Below are 26480 nucleotides of genomic sequence, written 5' to 3'. Positions count from 1 at the left end.
CGTAAGAGAAGGAACCTTTTGTCCATGTTTTGGTCTAAAGGAGTTGAAAAATTTGAATTTAAGGATCAGAGTTAATAATGATATACAATATTCAATAATCCAATGCATCTTATATTCATGTGTAACTGTTGCTTTTGGTTGGATTTAGGCTAAAATATAGGCATTTCTAGTTGTATATTCTCTAATAGGAAATGACCGGGTGTGAATGAGTGGTAGTGACCTCCGCTTGGTCATACCAAAGTGTCTATGATAGCCCTTGCCTTCATGGTTTTTGGTCTAAGCGTTAGCAGTAACCTAATAATAATGGTTTTGAGCTTCAGCTAAGACCTTCAAAACTCTGCAACATTCGTGTAGCACTTACACAACTAACCGAGTCAATGTAGACATAAAAAAAAGTCGTGTAGATAGCTTTATTCACATGAAATATTTCCCACTAACAGGCTCCCGAGACGCTGCCATCTTGGTGCAATTTCGAATCTACCGTTAATTCAACTCAAGCATTGGTTGATCATCTGTCCATCATCGTATAAAGCCCACCCTGACAATTTCATTGGTAAGATCATTTAGCTGAAAACTGATAATTTCTCCCCAAAGGAGCAGTGCCAGACCGAACTTCCCGACCTCAAATGTTTTGGGCGGGGTTCGGTCTGGTATCCAGGCTAGCATATCACTGTACAGGATTAAAACCTGAATTCTTGACTGATCACATCTCAGACTGAGTCTCCAATAAATCTCCAGTTGGCGGATTATTCGGTTAGGAGTATTTTAATTATAGTGCTTATCTGATCTTGGGAAATATAGGCAGTAGACTCTAGTCACTTCTTACAGGCAACCCCCTGTGTAGAAAAAGACAACTCAGGCTTCTTAAAAAGCTCTATTCTTGGTGTTTTGTCTGAAATTGGAGTAACTCGCCCCTGTTATTTAAAACTCTCTACCAGGTCTTAAAAGACTCTATCCGGGCTCCATAGCGTGCTCTATGTGGGCCTCTTTGAAAGCTCTATTCCGGGTGTCTTGTCAGAAATTGGAGTTACTCTCCCCTGTTCTGCAAAACACTTATATTTATATCCGGGCTCCATAGCAAGCTCTAAAGGGTTCTATAGCAAGCTCTATCCGGGCTCTAAAGCAAGCTCTAAAGGGCTCTATAGCGAGCTCTATCCGGGCTCTATAGAGAGCTCTAAAGGGCTCTATAGCAAGCTCTAAAGGGCTCTATAGCAAGCTCTGTCGGGCATTTGGTTCAATGTGGGCTGAACTGCAGTTGAACACTTGCTCTACTCGGGTTACTTGCCGCTCAGATATTATTCCCAAGAGAATAGAAGTGCTTGTGGTCATAACGGGTATTTGAAAGAGGATCTACAGCTTTAGAATTTTGATTTAATATTTCTTCTATGTTAATTTGTAAATTGTTTAAGTTAAATTGTGGAGAACAGTCCTTTGCAATGGCCAGTCGGGATTCAAGTATCAATTCATTATAAGAAGTGATAAAAAGCATGAAAAAGTTAAATCTGACAAGAAGAGAAAGCGATATTCTCACTTTCTCATTAGTAGATGGATACAGCATTCACAAGGCATTTTGAGGCAGCTTCTCAATTCGCTAGACTATGAGAGACGAAAAGCATACTACAGACAAGCTTTACACAATAGTTACAGACAGTGCTTACGCATATCATTTAACTCACACATTTAACAGTCCAGTTTAGGACTGCAGAGGGTGGTGATAACTGCCCAACGCATCACCGGCTCCACTCTCCCCACCATTGAGGCTGCATTTACATTTACATTTAGTCATTTAGCAGACGCTTTTTCTCCAAAGCGACGTACAAGGGAGAACAATCAAGCTAAGAGCATTAAAAACCTGGTGTAACAATAAATACTGCTTATAAAACGCCATAGAAAGAATAAAAAGAAGTGCGGGCCTGTTGCTGCTAAAGTGCGGGTTAAGCCAAGGTGCCAGTTAGGAAGGGAGGTGCTCTTTGAAGAGGCTGTCCAGAGAAAGAGATGTCTGCGGAGGGCGCGCAGCATCATCAAGGACAGCTCACACCCCAGCCACAGACTGTTTGCCCTCCTCCCCTCTGGGAGGCGCTACAGGGTCCTCCGTTCCCGTACCAGCAGGTTCAAGAACAGCTTCATCCCTGCAGCTGTCACCCTACTGAACTCTGTTCCACGAGAATAGCCCCCCCACCCCTCCACACACCTCCCCCTGTGCCTGTTCTTCCCCCCTCCACCCTGACTTGACTGCCACACACCCTCCTCCAGCCACTGAACATTTGCACTATACTTCACTTCATATTCTACTTCTTACTGTACATATAATATTTATTCACTTATTCCACTTTACATTTGCACATACTCTGCACTTTTATTGCTATTTTGCACTTCTGTTTGGATGATAAAATGCATTTTGTTGTCTCAGTACTTGTACTCTGTGCAATGACAATAAAGTTGAATCTAATCTAGAAGAGCTGTATTTTCCCACAGCGGCTGGAACCCTGATGGCCCATAAGGCTGAAGTGATCAAACTCTAGCCAGTTAGCAGGAGTGAAGACTCTCAAAGCTTGGGCCTACAAATGGTGTATTATTCTGAGACAAGCTCATTGTATGTTGTGTTACAATTACGAGTAATTGTAAACATATTTTTTTATGTCTTCGTCTTGGTTGTATGTGTTAAAGAATGAATATGTTCTAGTTCAGGGGTCTTCAACGTTTTTCAGGCCAGGGACCCCCAAACTGATGGCGAGATGAGCAGGGACCCCCTACTATATAAATTGCATAAAATTTGGTTTATAATATACTGGGCCTAGTGCCAAATAAACATAGCTACCCTGTTATTGTTAATTCAATACTAAGCTATTCAAATAATACAAAGGTTAATATATTCATTAACATTTTTATGTTTTAACATTGAATTCAACCTAACATTTTTGAACACTGAATTTAATTTAAAATGTAACAACATGAAAGGTACAGGGTGGCCGTGCCCCTGCCATTTATAAACATATATCTTGCAAACAACTCTGAGCTAACAATTAATAACAACTTATTAAAATAATTCACAGATATACTGTATGTTTTTATTTCATCATACATAAAAAAAGGGACAGTGAATCCTCAAGCATCTGTCGATGGCACACATCCTCCCACATTAGTGAGATGTATCTTATTTTCAATAACTCTTGACTGACATGATCCAACGGATGACGGAGGAGGAGTCTGGCGCATGGAGTTGTGTTGACAACATAAATGTTATAGTGAGATTGACAGGTCAACAAACCAATCACACCGCTAGCAAGTTGTTAAGATTGTAGGTAGTAGCATGCTTACATTAGCAAGGGGGCTCATACACCTTGCAAATCCTCTCAGACTTATTTTTCAGTTACAATTAACGTTTTTGACCTTGTACAGTGTCTATTTCTATTTATTTATTTATTTTAAATCTTAGCAAAAAATTTGTCAAACTAACAATTTATAGGTAGCTACAAACATGACCAGCTATGGAGTTTGGTCCGCCATCTTTTATTTTTGATCTTCGCTCTATTTAGACTTGAGCAGAAACGCGATCTGATTGGCTAGCTCCTGTGGGTAGCTGAATGTGTCGATTGGACTGAAAGATAATGTCTTCTCGATCAATTCATACGTTCGCTACAATATGTTGGATTTATGTTAATGTAAATTTAAAGGGAATAAATACAATTCTGATTCGGAAGACATTTAAATTTGTGGGGAAAAAAATTGGTTGAATATTTTTTTTTGAAATATAAAAAAAAAATGTCTTATCAACCAAAGATTTCGCGACCCCCCTGCAGTACCTCCGCGGACCCCCTGGGGGTCGCGGACCCCCTGTTGAAGACCCCTGTTCTAGTTTGTGCTAAATTGGAAAATAAGATAACTTTTCGGAAACCATATGTAACGGTACAGGACACAGTTAACAACACAACACATTGTCTGTGTAATGATCTCTCAGCAGCATGAAGCTGCTTTTAGATCAAAAAGGGGGAGGAGCGTCAGAGTGAGTTGCAAATCAAAACAATCATAACAACAGATAGCAGCATTCTCGTGTAAAAAAGTTAATCAGTTTGCAGTAGGGGTGTGAATCTCAAGAAAAAGATCATCCAAATCTCGTATCTCGTTACAAGGGCACGATATGATACAAGAAAAGATGCATGTTGATAAAAAAACGATTCAGTACGATTCAGTGCGATTCGATAAGATGCGATTCAATGCGGTTCGATGCGGTTCAATAATTGAAAACACTGCATTGTGAGGAAACAACGGACCTCATTCTCGAACATTTTCTTAAGTGTCTTCTTAAATATCTTCTTACCGATTTCGAAAGACCAACCTAAGAAAAGATCTCCGCCGGATTCATGAACACCTGAAAATGTGTTTTTTAAACCGCCAAAGCTCCTTGTGATCCTTAAACCGTCATGCCAAAGTGAACATCGTTAAACCAAGACCTCAATTTACCGGTGCAGAGGTGGAGGTACTGTTTCAGAATGTAGATGTGTCCATTCTATTCCAATATGGCTATATCCACGCGATTGAGCTTAGAGCTTATTTATTTATTCACTGCCATTTGCAGCGTTTGTAAAGTGCTTTTATTTATGTTAGGACATCACGATGGCTCGGTCTCGGAATCATGTCTATAAATGTTAAAGGTAATTGATAATGATACAAATATTTTTCTATTTATTATAGGTATTTAACACCGAGGACGTCTGTAGAATCACAACGATTTCTCTTCCTTGGCTGAAGTAGCTAGGATAGCATTGGCCATTGAAATTAATGGAAGCTGTAATCTGTCATTGTCTCCAGTTCTATATAATACCTCCATGTACCTCGGGGCGTTATTTGTTAAAATACAGCCTGATTGGCTTATGCTATGCAGGCTTTGGCCAATGACAGACTGTCATTGTTCTGACTGAGATCAAATGCAACAGGTCAGCAAGTGAGTGTTTTGCGTAGCAACTTAACAGAGAGACAAACGCTGCATAACCTATAAATACCGATACTGGACGTCACGCATCGATGTAGTTGTATTTAACACGCTTTAAACAGATATCGATACGTATCGGTTATTTTTTACACCCCTAGTCTGCAGGATTTGCAAAAGACTTATCCTACTACTAATGAATATATTAATAAGATGATAACTGCACAATACACTTTCTCAAAACAGGTCTTAACTTGGCTGAATTTTTTCTTGAAAGAAATCTGACTTTACCAAATGATCCAAGGGTGCTGAGAATATCACGAAGAACAAAAAGGAATGCTCAAAATCAAGGGCCACTGGAATCTGGATGAAAATTGGACCTTATGTAACAAAGGTAAATCTAGTTTATATATTGCTGGGGATCTGGTACCTCAGTGGCCAATAAACACAAGCGGAAGGGGCAAATACAATAATAAAGGATTTTATTAACAGCCTGTAGTAAAATAGTATAGAAGTACGAACACTGATTGCAGTAGCTAACGACAGCAGAGACAACTGGCTCCAAACCCAAGACAAAAGGTGAATAATCACATCAATAAATCTAAACGAAGTAAATGAAAACCATAAGATCACAACTAAAATTGTGAACAAATGAGTCTCTTCACGCAGATAACACACAACAATAGAGCTGGGCTACAACACAGCAAAACGTGTACAGCGAGGTGGGCTGGAGAGGTGTATGCAGTGTTAAAAAACAATTGGGTTCTAGCGTGTAATTTAGCTGTTTCTGATTGGACGAGAGACGTTCCATGCTATAGGTTATTCGTTAACATACCTACAGTTACGGGACTTTTCACAGCTCAAAATAAATCACTCCGCGATGAAACATTCGCATTGAAGATAACCGTTAATTCAAAGTTTTTAAAATTCCAAACCAAGACGTTGACAATGGAACTATTTTTTTTTGCAGAGAAACAATGGCGAAATAAACCATTTTGAATCAATAACTTTGTGTTGAAATGTTAATTTGTTGACTGTAGAATTGTTTTATAAAAGCAATATAGCACTCGTGGGAGTGGGGTAGGTAAGGGATAATCCCACGGGTGTTGTTGCCTACGCCACTCGGCCTAGCGGCCTCGGTGGCTACGGCCGAACACCACCCGTGGGATTATCCCTTACCTACCCCACTCCCACGAGTGCTATATTGCTTAATATAAAGCTACACAGTGTAATAGTTAGAAACAGAGCCAGCAGACAGAAGGAAAGCACAAAAAGAAAGAATACAATTACCCAGGTGGGAAGTGCAAGGGTCGGGACTATGCGTTGCCTGCCGCTTGTTCAAAATAGGCTATCCTTACAGTTATCAGATACCAAGCTCAGCCATCAATGTATAATGGCGTTTGCCGGCCTGCTCTCCCGACTCTCGCAATTCCCAGACAAAAGCGGCTGCCCTGTCACGAGTTTCCCTTCCTTTTTAAAACCCACGTAATTGCTAAAACCTCCCACTCATTCATCCCATTGTGACTTCCATTCCAAAACACAGTTTGCAGCAACTGGATGATAGATGCTGCAAGGCCATATCAAGTTAAGAGTCCGTGCATACACAAATATACATACACATCTTATTACCCCCTAAATAACACAAAAGCCCCATTCAGTACCCCTTACACTTATGTGATAATTCTGTAACTAAAACATCTTGCCTTCTTTATTTAGGAATGGACACAAAATCAATCTGTCTTGCCTCCTGAGCAAGCAAGTGAGTCCAAATAGTTTTGGCTCCATATAGAACACTAAACTTCTTTCTATATAAACCTTGTGTCTGTCTCTCTCGTCTGCTGCAGTGTGGAAGTGAGCACGGGCTCCCTCTCTCTCTGACCTGCCGTGACATGGGTGAGCCCAATGAGCTTGTTGTTGTTGATTAATAACAACCACAACTCCGGAGTCCTGGGGTAACTTGAGTGAATTTCTGAATGAGTGAACAACTGACTATTTCTTTTAAGAGAAATTGTTTGAATTGGAAAGGTTTAAAAGCTTTCCATTTATTTCAATCATTCAATTTCGTTCAAAGGACCTGCTGTGTTGATAATGCTAACTGAAATATTAAGCTTCCTGTCTTTAGGGGATGGCCAACAGCATTGGGCTTATTTTGTGACAGATAAAACCTGTTGCACAAGATTAACTGTTTCTCTGATATTTCTTTTCAGATTCCAGGACTCTGACGACCACCTGGATGAAAAGCCCTACAGCCCATCACAGATGGAGGACGATAGAGAGAAGAACCTCACCACGGTGCAGAACCATTTGAATTTCAAACAGCACCATCCTTTAAGGGTCAGACAGTCTACCGTGGCCTTTATCATAGGCAAAGTACTACAAACAATACACAGGGAAGACCACAGGAAGTGAATAATTGAAACAAGCTAAGCGTCTCACACACACACACACACACACGTGTGTGTCAACATTGTGAACACGCACACACACATACTCAAGTGTGTCAACAGTCAAACCATATTCCTATTAAGTTCAGGTTAGACTTGGTATCATCAGTAGGCCTACCCAGAAAGGACATTCTTTCAGAATATTGAAAATTGGTTGCCAAGCAGCGGAACTGCGAGGCCACCTTATGGATCTGTTTCGACCTCACTCTGACCGTCAATACGGTCTAAAAAGGAATGATCACCGTTATTCTGCCTGTCACCGAGACCATATGTCAACAAAGTCATGACCTCCGGAAGCAGAACAACACGCATTAATAAATAACAGCGATTGCTTCCGGTTCAGTCTCTCACCTTGATCGCCTCGTACGAGACCGTGAGTATACTATGAGACTAAATATCTCAGGTAAGCCCTGATTACATTACATTTCTGATAATTCGTTACCTAAATGGTACAGGTGCCTTGTGCCCCTGAGAGTTGATGTGGTTTGTGTGTTGAGCTGTGCTCAGCTCGTTTTTTTTCAGGTAAGTTTTTGTTGAATTTATATGCACTAGATTTCCGGGTTATTCGAGTTTGTTTACATTGTGCCTATACCGCTGTTCACAGTCGTGGGCTTTGTGCGAGGCTACTAGGTGCGTTCGTGCACTGGTGTGGGCCGCCGTAATACTTTTGTTCTGTGTTGTACTGCTGTTTGCAGCAGGAAATCTTGTAGCTGGTCTGACACTGCTCAGACTGCCTAGCGCTTCTCTTTGTTCTTGAGTTTGTGAATGTGTGGCTGTTTGTCCTACATTGCATTGTAAGAATGTGCTTTAGGTGCTTTAAGCGCTTGTGCAGGCCTCCGCAGTGTCCCCCTGCCACGCCCTACACCCCTGTCCCCAGCAGGTGGGGCTAGTGTGCGCCTGCTAGCTGCATTTGTGCACTGGTGCAGGCCATCATTTTTCTGTGCTGTGTTTTTCCTGTGTTTTTATTAGGGGCCTTTGCGTCTTGCTTAGGACTACAACAGTTATCCTCTGCAATAGCCTTAACTGCCACGCCCTATACTCCTGTTTGCAGCTGGTGGGGCTAGTGTGCGCCTACTAAGCGCATCCGTGCACCGGTGTGGGCCACCACTGTGGTCCTGTGGCATACCCTATACCTCTGTTTGCAGCTGGTGGGGCTAGTGTGCGCCTGCTAAGCGCATTCGTGCGCTAGTGCGGGCCACCATAACACCTGGGTAGATTGCTGGAGGACGACTCTGGACATCAGCCTAGGCTTCTGATGGCTTCCTACTACTGCAGGATCTGCAGGGCCTCCTTAAGTTCCAGAGATGGGCACAGGGAGTGCCCCACGTGCCTTGGAGCTGCCCACGTGCTGGAGAACGTCGACAGGGTAAGGGTTAGGGCTTGTTGTTGTTGAATAAATATAGTTATATGCAACTCCGGAGTCCTGAGGTAACTTGAGTGAATTACATTTTCACATAACATAATTGGGGGCTTCGTCCGGGATTCCAACAACCTCATCAACTCTGCGTGCTGGGCTAATCAACAGGACCTGAGACCGTGCACGGGGACAACAACATCTCCTTTTCCTAAAGACCTCTAACTTGAATTGGAAAGAGGCCAGGGCCTGCCAGCGAGGAAAGGGGGGTGGACTCCGAGCTGTGTGTGAGTATAATGTTTGTTTGTTTGTCTTTGTGTGACCACAAACAGTGATAGTGCTAGGGGTATACGAGAGGGGTATAGTCCTGTCTCCTTGGTGAGAGACGAATCAGGAGAACTATCTCCGCTCCTCCTTTGAAAAATTTGAGGCAAACTCAGCTAAATGTACGAGAGGGGTATCTAAATTTGACGACCAACATCATATACTGTAGATGGGTTGTGAAATGAATGTCCATGAAAGGTAATTTACAATGGGTAATACAAAAAAACTAGACATGACTCATTTCTGATTATAAGACTGATCTCGCATTACTGAGATGCCTGGACCCTTGAACCAGTAGGGGACTGATCACCCCAGGGGAATTCCCTGGCCTCAACCCCTTCAAAAAACGAGTGAGAGGGGGGACCTCTGGTCGGGTTGGATTGACTCAGCACTGCGATTTCAAGGACAAACTGTGAGAGCCTGAAAGTAAAAACACAGCTAACCCTAGTGTGGAGATCAGACAAAAGCAATAAAGGAAATTTAAAAGGTGTCAAGATCAGTTAGAGGTAATAAAGATAAATTAAATTACTTAAAACTGGTAAAAGTGCATCCAAATCAGAAGACGTACATGATAATGGCAATGAGAGGTGGTTTAAAATGTTTACAAAACAGACATAAGAGACTTCTCTAAAATATCAGACTGTGTTTAAAAAAAATGGGAAAACACTCCTTGAATACCAAGAACAACAGAGAAAAGTATTCAAAGATCACAGTGAACTGCCCGAACCAGCCCCATGGGCTTAAATATACATTACATTTATGACAGAAATAAGCAGGTTTGTAAAAAAGCATTTGATTCCATGGGCCACTGGAGCTTGTGCTCCTTTAAACTGTTAGATATAGGCATTTTTATAACTTCACATAATAAGATTACATCTCAACAACCCTGTGCAATATAGTTTGCATAGCACTAGGCCACAGCTATCAATATGGCACCTGGCCATTTGTCTATGTTGATGGGCCATCAGAACTGGGGCCGTATTCACAAAGAATCTTAGTGCTAAAAGTAGCTCATAAGTGGCGAATTTAGGAGAAACTCCTAAAAATAATGGGCGTGTCAGTCTTAAATTTAGGACTCCTATTTTTTTTTACTAAGAGCAATTCACAAAATATTTTATCCCTAAAAGTAGCACCTAAGTCTAGGACAGCTTAAAACTCCTCATGAGGACTCCTAAGTCACTAAGACCTATTCACAAAAAGTCTTAAAATGGCTGAAGCCAGACGTAACGTGTTGGAGACAATGAACGACTCTGAATTGTTGAGAAGATATCGTTTAAACCGTGAAGGCATCAACATTTTACTAGAATTAGTGCGGGATGCAATCACGTCTCCAACTATCCGAAACAACCCAATCAGTCCGGAAGTTAAATGTTTGATAACATTAAGATTTTTGGCTACGGGGAAAATGCAACTTTGCAACGCAGACGACTTCAGAATATCGCAATCACCGCACTCTGTAGACCACACATTGTACAACAGTTTATCCGGTTCCCTTTGGACAATCGGCTACTTCAAAGGATCAAGGTCAATTTCATGGCGTTTGCAGGAATGCCCGGTGTCGTGGGTGCCATCGATGGAACACACATTAAAATAATTGCTCCATCCAGAGATGAGGACGTCTTTGTAAACCGCAAAAAGGTACATTCAATTAATACACAGATAGTGTTTGATCCAAATTTCACAATCATGGATATTGTTGCGAAGTGGCCTGGATCTACTCACGATTCGCGCAGTTTAATGGAGAGCGCGGTCTGCGCCAGCTTTTTGAGCGGCACCATGTACCTGCTGGATGCCACTTGGGTGACGTGACAGTGGCCATCCATGCAAGACATGGCTTTTGACACCCTTCCTCAATCCACAACCGGGAGCACAGTTGAACTACAACATGCAAGTATACGCATGAGGCCTATTTTGGTGACACAATACCTGTAGCCGCGACGGCTCTTTTAAAGTCCACTCCGCAATCTCCATCCTACATTGTGACTGGAGCGCATACCACCGCTTCTCGCAGTCATCGACAGAGCGACACACGGCAGGGAATGAAGCATTTATGTTAACACATATGTCCTCCCATGCCTCACGCATAGTTTGCAGGGTGCTTTAATTATTACTTCTTTGATTTCATGCAATTTCCGTGTTTTTTTCGGCAATTTCTCTTTCTCTTAACGTGCAAAGCGTCATTCTCGTTGGATGCACAAACTTGTCATCATGCGTGTGCATTCTGCTAAGTGCACTGTCCATAACTATTTAATATGACTTAATTTGAAGCCTAGGTTATTCTCTTATTTTCTGTTTATTTAGTGGGATGATCGTTAGGGGGATGTTAGGACTGAGTTTTTAATGAGAGAGCCTGTCAACAACCAATCACCGTCCTCACCCCTTCTAAACTCGTGCATGAGAAGCGACGTCATCCATAGCAACGGAGTTTTTATCTTAAGCTTAGGAGTTGGTATTATCCTTAGTATGAGTAGGCCTCAGAGCCGTTGTGAATCACTTTTAAGAAATTACTCCTACGTAAAAGGTTTTAGCGTGAGTTAGGAGCACTCCTAGTGGTAAGATAAAAGGCTTTGTGAATACGGCCCCTGGTCCCTAGCTTTTGTGTGTCTCCGAGCCAGAGACATTAGTTGGCTTTTGTCTTCAGCCACGACAAGACTAGCTGAAGCAAAGACATTAGCATCCATATGGCCCTACCTGTTCATAGGTGTGTTCCAAGCTAGACATCCCCTTTGACCTCAAGACACACCTATACATTAATTCTACAGTATAAATGTATGTACAATATTTGTAATGTTTAAGAGGAAGAAGCAAGGAGACCGACTCCTCAACATGCAGACGTGCCTTGTGCATGCTTGTGTTGTATGGAGCTGATCGTGGCATGTGATTGAATAAACACATTCTTTCGCTAAGCCGTCTTCCACAAGTCTGTTATTCTGAACAAGCTAACTTGAACCAAGCGTGGGCATCCGAGGATTTTGCCGGAGGACAGCACAAGCTTTCATTTACAGCACAATCTTTCAGTAAACTAACATGCTGTGGTAATTAGATAACAAAGGGAAAAACAGAAAAACTGATAAATATTGTTCTATGTTTGTGGATTGTAGCGAGACGCATGGGCTGAGCCCTTCTTAATGACTATGACCGTGACCACCAATGGCGTGCCTCACCGTACTATTTATTTTGAGGTAGCATTTTGTCGGGAAGCGCCGGAATTGCTCTGCTGGTTACTTCCTGCTAAGCTCTGACTGTGGCTGATTTGTTGTGTTGTTTGTCGTATGGGAGTTACTCTTTTTATTTCCACGCTGGTCGCTTTGCAGTGCTTCCACCTGTTGCTCAGCGGTGCTCTGCCCTGCCTAGTGGTGTTTTGGCTTTCGGGATTCTCGATGTAAACAAACATTCAGTGGAGCTCTGTGAGCTCACTGGCGTCAGTGGGGAACTTCCTGGTATGTATCTCTCTTACGAGGGTCTCTATTTTTGCGTTTATTATTATGCTGAGTGCTAACGGGGTATCTTGTATGCCTTGTAGGTACTGTGGGTTGTGTCCGTGTCCTCTGCTGTTTTTGCCAGACGTTATTTCACCGTACCGCTGCCTCTGCTGTCTCCGGTTAACCTCTTACTGGGAAAATCGCGGCGAAGACGCTACCAACCACAGCTCTTAATTGCTTGTTTTCTGTTGTCTTGTCCTCGTGTTGTGATCCGTCTGTGTGGTAGTGAGTGTATATGTTGGTGTGTGGACTGGTATGACGTGAGTAGTGTGTGCTCTAGAGAAGAAGGGGATTTTGTTTATGGTTTGATTTTGTTTATGGTTTGCTTTTGTCCTGTTTAAGTGTTTCTGTTGCCCACTGGAAGGAGGCATTTTCAAGCTGTGGATAGCCAGTAGGCTATCACACCTGGGGCCGTATTCACAAAGAATCTTAGGGCTAAAAGTAGGTCATAAGTGGCGAATTTAGGAGAAACTCCTAAAAATAATGGGCGTGTCAGTCTTAAATGTAGGACTCCTAATTTTTTTTACTAAGAGCAATTCACAAAATATTTTATCCCTAAAAGTAGCACCTAAGTCTAGGACAGCTTAAAACTCCTCATGAGGACTCCTAAATCACTAAGACCTATTCACAAAAAATCGTAAGATGGCTGCAGCCGACTTAGAATTGATAAAAGACATTGCTTAAACCGTGAAGGTATTAATATTGTCGTAGAATTAGCGCGGGATGCAATGACGCCTTTAAACAACGATGTGTCCCGAAGTGAAATGTTTGGAAACATAAAGATAGCCTATTTGGCTTCGCGGAAAACGCAACTGACGACACTGGGAATCATCAGTCAGCCGTTTAATTCATCAAACTATCAACGCACTGTAGACCCCACATCATCCAACAGTTTCTCCAGTTGCTTTTGGACAATCGCCTGTTACACAATATCAAAGTAAATTCCATGGCGATCGCAGGAATGTCCAGTGACGGAACACACATTACAATAATTCGTCCACCGTGGCCTGGATGTACCGATGACTCGTGCATTTCAACGGAGAGCGGTCGCAGGTTTTTGAGAACTTACCAGCTGGATGCCGCTGGGGTGACAGTGGCTATTGGCCCTGGGACCAGTAGGCTTTCGCCTAGGCTACGGTTCACGTTCGTTTTGCTTTGATCAATTAAGATTGGAGGGCTTGAAGGGCCGTATGTGCTGATATTTGAAGTGGTCAAGGGCTGGAAATATAATAGCCTAACAGTTTGCTGGGTGCTTTAATTATTACTGCCTTGATTACATGCAATTGCAAATTGTCATTCCCTTTGGATGCACAAACTTGTCATCATGCGTGTGCATTCTGCTAACTGCACTGTCCATAACTATTTAATGTGACTTAATTTGAAGCCTAGGTTATTCTCTTATTTTCAGTTGATATAGTGGGATTGTTAGAGGGACGTCACAAGCGAGTTTTTAATGAGAGAGCCTGTCAACAACCAATCACCGTCCTCACCCCTTCTAAACTCGTGCATGAGAATCGTCGTCATCCATAGCAACAGAGTTTTTATCTTAAGCTTAGGAGTTGGTATTATCCTTAGTATGAGTAGGTCTCAGAGCCGTTGTGAATCACTTTTACGAAATTACTCCTACGTAAAAGGTTTTAGCGCGAGTTAGGAGCACTCCTAGTGGTAAGATAAAAGGCTTTGTGAATACGGCCCCTGTACTCTTTCGGGCTTGGTGTTTTTCATTTCTTGATTTAGTTCTTGGTTTGCTTTAGTTTTGCTCAGTTTGTTACCTACTGGAAGGAGGTCTTTTTCATAGCTGTGGATAGCCAGTAAGCTATCACACATGTAATCTGTTGGGGCCTAATTAGTGTGCTTGCCCGAAGGGAAGCACACTATTGTTCTTCGTTTTTTACTATTTTTTTTATTCTAGTAGTTTTTCTTGCAGCTAACTACTCCTCGCCCGATTGAGATAGAGACGCCGTTCAAACACCAAAACGTCCGGCCCGATCCGGTGCAAGCTGCTATGACTTTTCGTGGCGGTACTCCTTGCCACTCCTTTTTTATTCCTCTTTTTCCATCACCTTTTTTCTCCATAGACTTGCATGGCAGAACTTTGAGGCATTATGACATCATAATAGGCTCATTAAACTGGCTTGCACCTGTGATTCACTAGGTGCGTTTCCATCCCATTACTTAATGCGCATTATCTTTATGCGAATATTTAATCCTGGTTGGAAACGCGTGGGTTTCGCATTAACTTCCCCAATGCGCATAGAAATTCGATTCGCCAGAGGGAGGTGGATTAACTGGTTATTCGAATTTAGTTAATGCGCTTAACGTAGATGGAAACAGTTTATTCGAGCGATTCGCGTCTTTTGTGTATTTGTTTATGTTCGGAGTTGGACTGTAGACTACGTCCTGTTGCAGTGAGAGACAACCGTGCTGCTGTCTGCCCCGAATGTGATGTTCCTCTACTGCTTCTCAAACTGCCAGCTAATACACCACACCTCATGCAGCATATGCACCTGCTGTTATAAACTATAGTATATGTTTGCGGTGTGTTGTTTCCCCTGAACATCATCATCATTACCTAGTTTATTGTAGGCTAACTGATTAACTTGATTTACGTGCAAACTACGTGGACATGTTATCTCCCCACACGTAGCCTACTTTTTTGTTGTTGTTGTAAATTATAGTTTTTTTGTTTTGTGATCATTGATTTTATTCTATCTAACCCCTGCGGACCTGGTGTGCGCGGTTGTTGCGGTTCGCAATCTCTTGCACCTCGCCCAGGTATGGTAACTTAATATATTTCTTTGTACTCGGATGGCAAAGCATACTGCATATAAACATCTTTGTACAGTGGTACGTTTCGCCCACAACACGGTATTCCGCGCATGTTGCAAGTTTGTAAAATGCGCTCGTCGGTGGGGACAGGCTTTCGGCAGCAAATACTTTCAGGCAACACAGCAGGGCCTATCCGTTGCACAATTCTTGAAATCCTGACCTGGTCAGCCTGAAGTTTTCGACCCACAGCTGGGCAGTGAAGTGGGCCTTCACCAAATTTAAAGAATCACTAGCTATGAATTCGCTGCTATGTGAGTTTGTAAAACATGTTAAAACCGTCTACGCCTTCTCCTTCTAGCAATTATATTCAAAACAACTCAAATGCTACAGCATTAAAAGTCCCGACGGCAGAGAGGAGGGCGTCCATTCAAGCATGCACAAAACTCTTCCTCCAAATTAGACTAAAGACTCGGGTGAATGGAAACGGTCGCTGATGCGCATTTGTTTTATGCGAATCGTCCGTGAATGCGAATCGTTAATGCGAACGAGCTGAATGGAAACGCACCTACTGACAACTCTCACTGACACCTGCGCACGGTTCCTCTTCTCTCTCTGTCCCTCTCCATTCAACTGTATAACTAGGAATATTAAGAGACACCTTCCATACCAGGGCTCTACTCACTCATGCATACTCACTCATGTTTACTCACTCGTGCATACTCACTCATGCATACTCACTCGTGCATACTCACTCATGCATACTTACTCATGCATACTCACTCATGTTTACTCACTCATGTTTACTCACTCATGCGTACTCACTCATGCGTACTCACTCATGTTTACTCACTCATGCATACTCACTCATGCATACTCACTCATGCATACTCACTCATGTTTACTCACTCGTGCATACTCACTCATGTTTACTCACTCATGCATACTCACTCATGCATACTCACTCGTGCATACTCACTCATGTTTACTCACTCATGCATACTCACTCATGCATACTCATTTGTGCATACTCATTTGTGCATGCTCATCCAGCAGGGAGAGCTGGAGAGCTGACACCTGCCCCAATTCCAAGGCACTTGTTCTCTCGGTCATGGCCGCAACAGAGCAAGCACACTCTCGCAGTTCGTTCACAAAACGCATTCTAATTTACTCTTTTCTGTTCTGTTTCAATCATCTACGGGTGATTTAGTTTCTTTTCTTTTCATTTGTTTATTTCTTTTTATAGTCCAGCCGGTCGTTGGTCTGGTTATTTTTGTTAGATCCTGGTGGGAGGCCTTTTCCAATTGCTGCGGATCACCAGTGATCGCGTGGCTGCTTGACCACCGTGGAGAGTTTAATTTTCATTTATTTCTTTTGTCTTAAGTTGTGCTGTCCATTTGTAGTGTTTGTTTGGTGTTACATTTCCCTGACCTCCTTGTCCTCTCCTGTCATTTTCAGGTGCTGAGGGTCCAAGGCAGGGGGACGAGCGTATTATTTAGGTGGTGGTACCCCCCTCCCCGTGTGTGTGTGGTTCACGTGTGCCTCAAGGACTGCCTTTTGTCTTCATTTTTGCCACTCTTGATTTTGTGTTGCTGTGAGTATCTGCGAGCACGAGTGACTGTGTGGTGTTCTGGGGCTCCCCTCCGTCTCCTGTTATCTCGCCCTCTGCTGGAAAGCCTCAGCCCTGCTCCTCCTTATCTCCCCCCCACTCATACCTTCATGTAGAGTGTTTGAAACTTGTCTTGTGTCTTTGTGGAGTGTATTTTTATAATAATAAAAACAACTTATTCTTGGAACCTCGTCTCTGGTGCCCTAAGTCAACGAACTTGTGTGCTATCCCCTCACTTGTGAGTGTCCATTGGTTAAATATTTCCCTGGGTGCAGCTCCCAGGGTGGCGTAGTCTGCTACCCCCTACCGTTCCTGCCACAGTGGGAAAGCTGGACACTGGGGCCGAAACTGCCCACAGTGGTATAGGGGGAGAAAAAGATTAGACAAGAATGGATAGACCTTGTACTTGACATTACTGAGGGGCAAGCTGAAGACAGAAACTGAGAGAAAATTGTAAAGAGATTTTTTAAAATGTTTTTGCAATACACGCTGTGCTAAATAGAGAAGCTTAATTAATGGTGGCAAGAAAATCAATTACTTTTTTTGTTTTATGTGCCTGCAGAGCAGTAATCAGAGAATGAGATAAGCCCAGCACAGTGAGGTTATCAGAAGAAAGAGTACTAATCAGAGTAGAGTCAAACACAGAACCTATTACTTTTGAAGATTCTGAAACAGGACAGATATTTAAAATGCAGACTATTGTTTCAAAAACACGCCCTAAAAATTCATAAGGAAGAGATGTTATGGGTGGGTTGGGTATTAGAGTTGTTCCAACAACACATGTGTTTAAGAATACATAAAACAATGGTGTGTCAAAGATGTGGTGTCCCACAATATTATCATGTATAGAATATACACTGTTTAGACCCAGAGGGCCAGGAGCTGACAAAATATTTAAAGAGAAATCGAAGCCTGTCACACCCAAAACATTAACCTAGACTAATGTATTGGAATAAGACAGGATGGGTGGGGGCTGGTGGCTGGCTCAAAGACTATATTTTCATAAGCCATATGCTAAAACTTGGACAGTAATTTGTTGTTCTTCATCTTGTGCTGTTCTCCAGATAAGGAGACCTGTAAACAACATACCCTGGCATTGTTAAGATTTTTTGGCAGCAACAAAGCCACAAAGTAAGCAGCTGTGGTCCACTTAAGTAAAGCTATCTTACAACGCACCTCAGCCACAGACAAAGAAACAAATTATGTCTTTTCTGGAAAATGACTAACTTTGGTAGACAATGGATACCTAACTATGTGTTAGAAACACAAGCCTTACAAAGTTTGATTTATTCCCAACCCTTGTCAGCTGGAGATATTATAAAATGGCCTGAAGAGGGAAAGCAGATATTTGAATGCAATTGAAGAATTAGAACTCACAATACTTAAAGATATGCTGCAATATTGAGCCATGGGAAAAACATGCCTCAAAAGTGGGGACTGTAAGGTTTTACTTCCTATTACATTTTTTTTTTGTGATAAAGATGTTTAATCATTCAGTTTTTGATTTTATTGAGTTCAATCCAAACGATCCAATCATTGCTCATACAACCTCCAGTCAGCAAGACTGGTAGAAAAGAATGAACCAGACTATTAAAAGCAAGTTGAGAATCCAAGAGTTTTTGAAATTAGTGAAATTAAGCATGCATGTTGTCAAGACAGTAAAGGATTATCACTGTTTGAAATGATGTATGGAATGCCTACACTGCCTCAGCTCTCAAGCCATTTGCTAAATCAGATAATGAGATTAAATATGCACTTGCAGAATACATGGCAAAAATGTAGCAAAATGCTCTCAGAACTCTCTCTGCCCCGCAGGAACCAGTGAGGCAGAAACCAAAGTTGGACCAGGATATTGGAACCTAATCAAAAAGCCTCAAAAGAACACATTGGCACTCGCCCAAGTGGGACCGACCATACCAAGTGCTAGTGTCAGCGCCTACCGAAGTCAAGATAGCTGAGAGAGCCACCTGGATACATCTAACACATTGTAAAAGAGTAAGCTTGAGCTTGAGACAGAGAATAGGAGCTGTCTTCCTCTACAGGGCCGGCCCACTGTGACAGAAGTCCAGCTACAAAGGCGATTATTTGCCTTAGGCAATTTTTTCCTCTCAAACTGGTGAAGAAACCAGCGCTGTCCAGTGGGGTAGAAGAGCCATGTGGAGACTGGGAGGGCAGGGCGGTCCTATCTCTGTGAAGTCATGGGGAGTTAAAAAAAAAAAATGATGTGTGGGACTAAACTAGTTTTATGTACAAATACGACGATTTACAGAATTTGGTCGGATCATCTTTTTTTCTCCAGCATTGCACTCTTTGGATATGTATGCGATTTGATTGGTTAGCGCCTGCGCTGGTGTATTTGCATACATGTGATTTCATTTTTTTTTTGAGTTAAACACGATGCAACTGAGCCACAATTGACTTCAGCAAAGTGAATTGGGATGCGTCTCCATTGAAGCATCCATGTGAACGTACCATAAGTCAACTCAGTAGTCTATTATGCAATGAAAATGACACATTCTGTCAACACGGGAGGGCATTGTGGTACAGTGGATCTGAAGGCAGAGTGTTTACATGCTGGTAGCATGGTGACAAGACTCTAGTGTTATACGCCTATACATAAAGTCCTGAAGTGTTTAAGGGAAACAGCTTCATCGCATCTTTATGTTTCTTTAGCATGTTATATAAAAGCCACTGCTTTGTAAAAATATATAAGATTACAGCTATGATTTATAAATAACATAAAACAGATTGTATAAATAATCAACTTCATCGGTACTATTTATAAAAAACAAATATAGGTGTACCTGGGATGAGAACATCTTTCCTGCAGTCATACAGCATTCCCAGTTTGAATGGGCGGCCCAGCCCTGCAAGATCAATGGTCTCGGACACAGACATCTCTCTCCTTGATGCTTGCTTGAAACAGATAACAAAACGTTGCAGAACACATAACAAAACCCTATACAGTTGTTGCTGTGGTTAATACCAGTGTGGTAAATATATGTGTCGTATAACAGCATATCCAAAATGTGTTGAACTGTTTACTTTATAATTTAAAGTAAGTATACGATGCGTACAGTTTTTGTTATGTATTCTCTTTTATATCCTATACATAATGCCATACTACAGATGAGTTTACTTTTAAATGTGCCATTATTTAATGAACACATCAGTAAAGAATTAAGATAAGAGAATGAAATTACCAATGATTAATCACCAATGAACTAATGAACAAATTATGATACAATAATAATGAACAAAAAACTATTATAATGGCTGAAAATACTGATAATGCTATGTTCATTACCTTTGAATTACTAAAAGTTTAAAAGAGACATTATCATAAAATAATGTAATGCATGGTAGGCATAAATCATACATTACCTACAAACTAAACTTCCTCATGGACACCATGGTCGGCAGACTCATTTCCTTCATGTAAAATGGATCACAGAGAGCTAAGAAAAGATAAGCACCTTATAATGCCATCAACAAATATTTAACACATAACTGCATAGTCGTAACCAAAGTGTTCCGCCAATGACCGTTCAGTCATGAGTAGTAGTTGCCACCCTCTGCGCCAATCGGATGTTTTATTATAGTGATCTCCTTTTATCATTGTTTCAGAGCGATAAGCAGAAAGTTGTGTGCCAAGTGTGACCCCATTGTTTCAGTAAAACTGACAGAAAATTAGACAATCTTGGATAAGATAATGTTTATTGGATGTTTTCAGATGTCTACAAACGATTATAGTTTTGTCAAACATTAAGCAGCTATAACAAATCATACTTCCATTTTAGAGATGGTTGGACTTTGTCGTTCAAATCTGCTGCATTTTGTACATTTAGGTTTATTTGGTTCAGTTTGTAATTATTTATTTAAAGACAACTGTCATTATTTATAGTTGTTAATACCAATTTGTGTTGCAACAGCAAGTGATTTGGTCTGTACTTGTAACAGTTAAGCGTACCATTTTTTGTAAGAATAAGGCGTTCATTCATTCACCAATCATACAATTGTTTTAGTTCCATCTTTACTTATTTATTATCTAGCCAAAAGCCTCATAGTGCATGGTGATGTTACAAACTACTGCATAATTTAATGGAGTCCGATTCATTGGATTTAGTAATCTTACAAAAGTGCCCACTGATTCACACTTCAAAGTTGATGCTACAATATTACTCAATGCATTTTCCTGTCCCATATCCATATGAAGCCGTCTAATCTGATATTGTTATCAGTGCTCATGTCATGACTGCCTTTCATATTTGTTGTGTGCAACGTTATCAAAATCCCTTTTACAGCGTGTGACAGAGCGCAGGGCTACTGTCACTTAAAGCGGTGGTTTCCCCGCAGATCTGAGTCACTGTGTCTATAATGCGTTCGGATGGACATTAATATGAACATTGGAATATCGGAGTCAAAGGTTCAGGTGAGGATGGGTCATTCAAGTGTTCAACGGTAAGTGGTCTGCTATTAATGATCGCCATCACTTCATATAGAAAAGTTCTGAGAGATGAGCTATCAAGTCTTTGTGCTGATTGGTCAAGAATGGCAGTGAGAACACTTCTTATAGTTCTAATTTGCCTCTCCCAGACACCACCCATATGACTTGCCGCTGGAGGATTCATCAGAAATTCACATCCTAGAGCCTTCACTCTGTCTTCATCCATTCCTTTCATGAGTTCTGCAAACTCTCTCCTTGCACCAATGAAATTTGTTCCTTGGTCACTTCGAAGTTGACGAACATTTCCTCTTATAGCAATGAAACCTCTTAAGGCATTGATGAACGCATCAGTCGTCATGTCATCAAGCATTTCTATGTGTATGGCTCTTGAACATAGACAGGTGAGTAAAAGTCCATACCTTTTAATGTCCTTTCTTCCGTCTTTCACATGGATCGGACCAAAGCAGTCGATGCCCGTGTAGGTGAATGGAGGACTTGTTTCCATTCTATCTTCAGGTAAGTTACCCATTTTCTGTTCTTCGGTACATCTTCTGTACTTTCGACACTTGACACATTTGAAGATGTGTGACGATACTGCACTGCTGCATCCCAGGATCCACAATCCATTAGCTCTCAGTTCGTTTACAGTCATTCCACGTCCCTGAAGATGAACTCTTTCATGGAAGTGCTTGATGAGTAGGTCTGATATGTGACTCTTTCTTGGAAGTATTGCTGGATGCTTCACATATGGGTGTAAAGTGGCTTGACTTAAACGTCCTCCCACTCTTAGGATCCCTTCTTCGTCCAAAAATGGACATAACTTGTACAGCTTGTTGTGCTTTGTCTTACAAATCTCTTTCTGTACTTTCAAGCTCTTGATCTCATCTGAGAACGCTTCTTCTTGAACTAACTTAATGATTGCAATTTCTGCTTCTTTCCTTTCTTCTAGGCTTGTACTTTCATTGGTTCTTTGCTTGTCGGCTTTGTGTTCTTTAACTCGTCGTTTCAATCTGGCAACTGCTTGCACTACCCTTGACCAGTCAGAAAACTTCTCAAGGCGGTCCAAAAATGATCTGATCTCCCTTGCCTTAGTACTCAACACAAGAGCCTTGCGGAGCTCAGGATCATCTTCCATAACTTCTTCCACTTTGCGTGCTCTGTCAGGTAATTCCTTTTGCCAAAGAAACTTCGGTCCGGAGAACCAATTGGAGGTCTTCAGTTGCTCTGCAGTCAATCCTCTGGACGCATGGTCGGCCGGATTATCCTCAGATGCAACGTGGAACCATTGTTCAGACTTCGTACTTGATTTAATTCTTTGTATGCGGTTGGCTACAAACACTTGAAATCTTCTTGCATCATTGTTTATGTAGCCGAGGACGACTGTAGAGTCCGTCCAAAAGTATTCTTGCAGATCTTGGATTTCCAATTCATTGCGCAGCATGTCACTTGTGCAAACTGCTACTACTGCTGCACTGAGCTCCAGTCTTGGTATTGTTGTCACTTTGGTTGGTGAGACTCTTGATTTTCCCATTACTAGAGCGCAGTGGACTTCGTTGGACTCATTGATGACTCGCAGGTAAGTACATTCACCATATCCGGAGGTGCTTGCATCGGCAAAATGATGAAGTTCATGACCCTTAATATTCCCAAAACTTGAAGGTAAGTAGCATCTTTTGATTTCCATTTCAGCTAGATTGGGTAGGTCTCTGATCCAGGACTCCCACTGGGGCTTAAGGTTTACTGGAACTTCATCATCCCAGCCAATCTTTTCTCTGCACATTTGTTGGAGAATTTGTTTTCCAATAAGAACAAAAGGTGCCATGAATCCTAAGGGATCATACACGGAGGCTACTGTAGAGAGCACACCTCTTCTGGTGAGTGGATTGGACTTTACTTGAACTCTGAATCTGAATGAATCAGAAGTGATGCACCATTCAACTCCAAGCACTCTCTCCATATGAGGTAAGCTCAAGGCCATGTCTTGCTCTTTGATTGTGGCACGTTCTTCTTCTGGGATGGATGCCATCACATTCTTGTTATTGCAGACAAACTTGTGGAGTCTTAGCTTGCCACTGGAGCAAAGTTCTCTTGATTCCTTGACTAGCTGGATGGCTTCATTCTCAGTGTGAACACTTGCCAGACCATCATCTACGTAGAAATTTCTTTGAATGAAGCGGATGGTGTCTTCACTGTATCGACCCTGCCCTTGTGCCGCCAGATGTTTCAGGCCAAAGTTGGCACAGCCAGGAGACGAAGCTGCTCCAAACAGGTGAACTTTCATCCTGTAGGTTGAGGGTGTGGTTTCCAGATTGCCACACTCCCACCATAGGAATCGTAAGTAATCCTGGTCTTCCTTTTTCACATGAAACTGATGAAACATCCTTTCAACGTCACACATTACTGCGATGGAGCCTTTTCGGAATCTACACAGGACACCCACTAACATGTTTGTCAGGTCAGGTCCGTTGAGTAGATGATCATTAAGAGATGTTTCCCGAAATTTGGCAGAACAGTCAAATACAACACGAATTTTCCCTGGTTTTTGTGGATGATAAACTCCATGGTGTGGAATATACCAAGCTGGGCTGTTGTCAATTTCCTCCTCAGGGACTTTCTCTGCATCGCCACGTGAAATGATGTCGTTCATGAAGTTCATATAATCCTTGTAGTATGCTTCATTCTTCTTTAGTCTCCTTTGAAGATAATTAAGACGATGTGTTGCACATATCTTGTTGTTTGGTAATTTTGGTCTTTCCTGTTTGAACGGTAATGGCATTTCGTAGTGCCCATCATCCTTTTGTGTGATGTTTTCTTTTATCGTTGACAGGAACTTGAGATCATCTTGAGACACAGGATCCTCTTCTCCAGCTCTTTCTGAGAAGTCTGACTCCAGGACCTTTAGGATGTCTGAGGGGGTTATTTCTTTGACTTTGGTTCTATTCACATAGTGAACTTCAGTTTTCAGATTGACAGAAGGGTTAACTCCTGGTGTCACTTGCCTCACTACTATGCGATGGCTGATTCCGATGGCATCTTCATAATCTACACGGGCATTCCCATGGCCGACAATGCTCCACCCAAGGTCTGTGCGCTGTGCATAGGGCTCATTTTCTTTGCCAGACACAACTTCTCGTGGGAGTAAGGCTTGAGAGCAGTTGTACCCAATGAGCAGACCTACTTCACAGTCTTGTAAAGGTGCCACATCATCTTGGAGGTGTTCTAGATGGGACCAAGCTTTGGCAGTTTTAGCTGTTGGAATGTGAGTTCTGTTGGTGGGAATAAAGTCACGTGTGTAGGTTGGTGGTAAATAGATCTTCTTGTTTGAGTAAAAGCCACGGACTTGAAGGTTGTTTACTCTCTGCGAGCTTACCAGTGTTGTTCTTGAAGTCATAGTAGAGAGTTTTAACTTGACTTGCTCTTTGTCTGCCTCCAAAGCATTAGCTACTTCACTAAGAACAAAGGTTGTGTCACTTTGTGAGTCCAAAAGAGCATATGTAAGTACTTCTTGTGATGGTTGAGCGGCAGATGACAGCCAGACGGGAATTATTGCAGACGTTTGTTTATTAGTTTCCTTAAGGATTACTCTATGTGAAGTAGCTACTTCAATTGTTTCACGTTGTGTTGCTTGGGGCATTTCCCTACTCCATTCCTGCCTTGTAGTCGACCTGTCTTGACTTGGACTTGGTTGGCCTTTGTCTCTCTCTTCGTGCAGACAAGTAGGATGGTGTCTGTTGCATGTGTCGCAAACGCTCCTTTTGTTGCAACTCTTTGAGAGGTGACCGGGCTTGAGGCAACCGAAGCACAGCCTTTCAGCTAGGACAAACTTGACTCTGTCTGAGACTGTTTCTTCCACAAACTTCCAGCATTTGAGCAAAGTGTGCCCAGTCTTCTTACAGAAAGTGCAGGTTTTCACAGTCTCTTCATTGGAGCTTGTAGTTAGTGTCTTTGCAGTAAAACTTTGATATCTTTGCTGTTTTGGCTTTTCAAATTCAACTTGTTTCAGTGACTGCAATGATGTAACTGGGTTACAAGCAATTTTCGCTTCTCTTATCAGAAATTTGACAAACTGACTAAAGGAGGGGAACTCACTGCTTTTTTCTTCAACTTCTATGACCTTCCGATTCCATCTTGCAGTAAGCCAGTCGGGTAACTTTGACAGAATTTTTCTGTTTTCATTGCAGTCGTTCAGAATCTCAAGGGCTTTGATGTGGACCATTGCGGCCTCGCAACTTCTGAGAAAATCAACAAACTCTCTGAGCTCAAAGCTCTCCTTAGTGCCGATCCTGGGCCACGCTTGGAGTTTTTCTCTGTATGCCATTGCAACTGTAAATGGGTTTCCATATCTTTCCTCCAAAATCTCCCAACCAGACACATAGGCAGATTCAGTCCCAAGTAAGAAATAGCCATCCAGTGCACTCTTGGCTTGTCCACTTATATATCTACGGAGGTAGTATATCTTCTCCTTCTCTTGAATATTCTTCTGGCCTATCAAAGTTTGAAAGGACAGCTTCTGGACAGTCACTGTATTTTAATGGATCACCACTGAATACTGATGGTTCAGGAGCTGGGATTCTGTTGGCACTTAACGCATCTGCCAGGACCTTGACAAGCTCTGTTGTGCTTTCACTCGTGGAGGTAGTGATGGCTTGAGGGGAAGGAAACACAGGCAGGGGGAGGTGTCTTGTGGTGCTCCGCAGCTGGTCATCTGCAACCCATCCATGGCCTAGGATGTCTTTAGGCTCTTGACTGTACACCTGCATTCTTGCTTGCGCTGCACTGAGCTCCTTCATGGCCTCCAAATGCTGTATTCTTCTCCGTCTTTCCTCAAGAGTTCTCTGTATAGCTGTGTGCTCTTCTTCCAGTTGAGCCTTCATTTCAGCATCCTCCTCTTCTCTCTTTATTCTTCTATTCACCTCTTCTGCGTCTTGTTCTAAACAGCGCTTTAGAGAGGCGGCCTCTTGAGCAGCGATCTTCTTTTTAGCCTCTGCTTCCAGGCACTGTAATTCCAATTGTTCTCTTTCTTGTTCTTGTAACACTTTCAGAACAGCTTGGCTTGCAGCAGCGTCTGCGGCAGCTTCTTGATGTTTCACAGAAGACCTGTTTGAATACTCTGAGGCGCCCTTTGAG

The sequence above is a fragment of the Sprattus sprattus genome (assembly GCF_963457725.1).
Source record: "Sprattus sprattus genome assembly, chromosome: 14".
In the NCBI taxonomy this organism is placed as follows: domain Eukaryota; kingdom Metazoa; phylum Chordata; class Actinopteri; order Clupeiformes; family Clupeidae; genus Sprattus; species Sprattus sprattus.
Note: the sequence above shows the minus strand (reverse complement) of the source record.